We start from the raw sequence: 3,816 nt of genomic DNA on the forward strand, positions 1-3,816 counted from the left end.
AAATTGCACAAATCATAAGTGGNTTCAGCTTGGAACCAAATTTTATTTTATTATTTTTAGAAAATTATATATATATATATAACTTAAAATGGAAAATTGCACAAATCATAAGTGGACAGCTTGATACATTCTCACCAAGAGAACACATCAATGTAATGAACACCCAAATTAAGAAACACTACATGATTAGCTCCCAAAAATCCTCCATTCGGCTACTGTCTAGCCAATTCCCTACCAAGGGCAACTGCCACACTGACTTCTAACACTGTAAATTAGTCCGTGGCAGAGATTTTGAAAGACAGTTTGTCCTTGAAATGTGAGGGAAATTCCATTGATGATTTTAAACCTAAAACTATATGAATATCTTTAGCAACAAAACCTACTTTCCTCCAGACCACATAGGAACCCGCCTATGCCTGTCATATTTCCTCTGGAGCATTTTAAGGTTAAGTTTTAGATCTTGTAGTCTGGTGATATAGTACGCTTTGACATAAACGGAGTAAGGTTGCCATGGGGGTGCCCAGCTCATGTAGGGGGTGCCCAGCTGGTCTGTGATAGTCACTGGGAGAAAGGGTTAAGGGGAGGGCAGCCATGTCCTTTCCTTCTCCCTCTTATCCTGCACTGTTTATTCTTTAAATAAGTAAAAAGGGAAAGAAAGAAAAGTGTCATTTAAAGGGTTCCAATTTAAGTCTCCAACTTTATTCTGAAGCCCTGCTTAATCTTTCTTGATACTACCCTAAGGAGTGCAAATCTCTTTTGGCCGATCCACTTTCCTTCGAGGAACCAAAAGTGAACACAAGCAAACAGGCTAAAAGATAGCACAAGAGCACTGGTCAACCTGTGCCCTGTGTGGTTGGATCAAGTAGAGGGAAAACATGATTTGCTTTAAAAGAATAATGGTCATTGCAATGTCCTGCTTCTGTTCTGGGGTTCAGAATGTAATATTCTGCATCCAGTTAAAGTAATCTCTTGGCCATTTACCACAGTTAACAGTAATTAACAGAACCTACTGAAAATGCAGACGCACCCTCTTCAAACTAGTAAGTGTTATTCATCATGCTGGGATATTGAGAGAGATTTGACTTCGAGAAGCATGGAGAAATGATTTGGTTTAAAACTAGAAACTCTGGATTATACAAACACTGATGGCACTAAGCAAATTCAGAATTAAAAGAATATGCCTTCAGAGAGACAAATGCCATAGGATCTCTCTCATATGTGAAGTTTAGAAAAGCCAAACTCATAGAAGTAGAGATTAGAATGGTGGTTACCAGAAACTGAGGGTGGTGATGGTGGGTGGAGAAAGGGGAGATGTTGGTTAATGGATGTATCCATTTAGTTTCAGTTAGGCAGTAGGCATAAGTTCTGGTGATCTATTGCACAGCACAGTGACTGTAGTTAATAGTAATGTATTGTATATTTCAAAATTGCTAAAAGAGAGGATTTTAAATGTTCCTACCACAAGAAATGATAAATATTTGAGGTGATGGATATGCTAATTAGCCTATCAGATCATTCCATCATGTATACATGTATCAAAACAACCTTATACCTCACAAATAGATGCACTTATTGTGTCAGTTAAAAATAAAATTAAAAAAAAAATTTTAAAGAATGTGCCTTAAAAAATATTTTGTTCTTTTCATTAAATAATAATCTTAGTAACACTGACAGTGAGAATCTATAAATTCAGCAATTTCCAGAGCAGTCGTTTTAATTGGATTTATAAGGGATATTATAGTGGACAAAACCGTCAGAATATTTTATGTAGCAGTGTCATGGTTTATTATACAGAATTCATCTAAAGTACACATGCAACACATCACATTAGCTTCTTACAAACCTTGCAATAAGTAATTATTGAGAAGAGTTGAGAGGGTGATTTTCTGAGTTTAACAAAGAAGACCTTACATCTAGAAGCTTGCAGTCTTCTTAAAGACAGAGATTCTGAGTTGGTTTTGGCTCAGCGTCACCCTTACCTGAAATAGTATGTGGAAAGCCACAATAATGGGAATGAGCATCGTGTATCTGGGGGAGGAGTAGACAAGTCAGTCCAGCTGAATGCTATGTATGTACGTATGTGTTTGTGTGTTTATATACCAAATGTAAAATAAAATAAAGTACAAGTCATAAAATTGGACATGTTATGGATAGTTTTGTATTGTCATAAACACATTTACACTCAATAAATGTGGAATGAATAAATCAAAGGACAAAAAGCTTTGAATACCTAATGGAAGCTGAGGGTGTTCGTCTTGAAGGTAACTAGAAGATGTAAGTTATTTCTCTCTTTGTGGCCAGAAAGTCTAGAATTCCTTTTATAGACAGAGCAAAGTTGCAAGTTTTCAGACAGATGGGAATTGAAACAACTTTTATCTTTAAAGACAAAATCCCACCTAACATTGTGCATGTTTAAATTTATGTGAAGTTGCCCACAGGCAGTGGAATGAGTTAATCAAATGATAAAGAAATGTCAAAACATCTTATACTTGTATATAAACCTGGTGGTTCAGTATCCTATAAAGTACAACCAATCCATCTGTTCCAAAGCCTAACACCACTTTTTTTGGTGACATTAAATGCTTTAAATTATGTCAGCAAGATTTGTGGCAATGCCAAATGCTAGAGTGATCAATATCAAATGCTAGAGTGATCAAACCCAAATATTATTGTATATGATTACGTGTGTGTATGTATATAAATATACACCAAAATGCTATACAAATCTATACATACTTTTTGTAAGTACTGTACACACACATACACACACATAATAACTGTTTAAAAAATTCCACATGATGAAATTTTCTTTTAAACTTTAAAAAATATTAGCTCATTAGACTTTTTTGGGGGGGGGGGCCGGGTCTTGCTGTGTCACCCAGGCTGGAGTGCAGTGGTGTGATCTCGGCTCACTGTAGTCTCTGCCTCCCAGGTTCAAGAAATTCTCCTGCCTCAGCCTTCCAAGTAGCTAGGATTACAGGCTAATTTTTGTATTTTTAGTAGACACAGGGTTTCACCATGTTGGCCAGGCTGGTCTCGAACACCTGACCTCAAGTGATCCGTCCCCCTTGGCCTCCCAAAGTGCTGGGATTACAGGCATGAGCCACTGCACCCCGCCAGCTCATTAGACTTCCTGATAGGATTTCAAATTTTATGTCTTGTCTGAAGTCAGATCTATAACTTTAAAATATAAACTAGTTATTTTTGTTTTCATTTGTTTTATTTTTCTGATTTTTTAAGTAATTAGTTCTACAAAATGGTCTACTTGGCTGTGCTCATGTGTATAGCTGATGTCGGCATATTAATAGCCAGATGTAGATGACATATCTTGATCTCTGGTCTCATCTCTCTACTGTTACCATCAACACTGTTACCAAGCATGAGCTGGGCAATGCAAGGCAATTATTTTCTGACCCTTGTAGTCTGCATAATTTTGTTATCCCCTAGATACAATCTCTATAAATAGTGTTTGTTGGGTTCTGGAAACTAGAGTGGACAGATGGCATGGAGGACATAATCACCAACCTTACCCAAGTATGTAACAGATCTGAGTATATAAAGAAACCTTGGGTATTTCTTGTAGTCAGTATGATATTTTGCTCATAAATTTCCAACATAAGGTAAATTTTGAAACAAAAAGGTAAGGAAAATAAAGCTTTAAGACTGTTTTCAGCCTGCTGTTTTGGAGGAACAAGGGACAGAATCTGGTCATCATTCCATTCTGCATCTTTGGATTATTTTAATGGATTATGTCCCAGATGGATATTAGCATGTTGGTAGGGCATGGGCAGCTAAATGGTCAAAATTTTTAAAAAG

The sequence above is a fragment of the Rhinopithecus bieti genome, unplaced genomic scaffold (assembly GCF_001698545.2).
Source record: "Rhinopithecus bieti isolate Rb0 unplaced genomic scaffold, ASM169854v2 scaffold_19, whole genome shotgun sequence".
Classification (NCBI taxonomy): domain Eukaryota; kingdom Metazoa; phylum Chordata; class Mammalia; order Primates; family Cercopithecidae; genus Rhinopithecus; species Rhinopithecus bieti.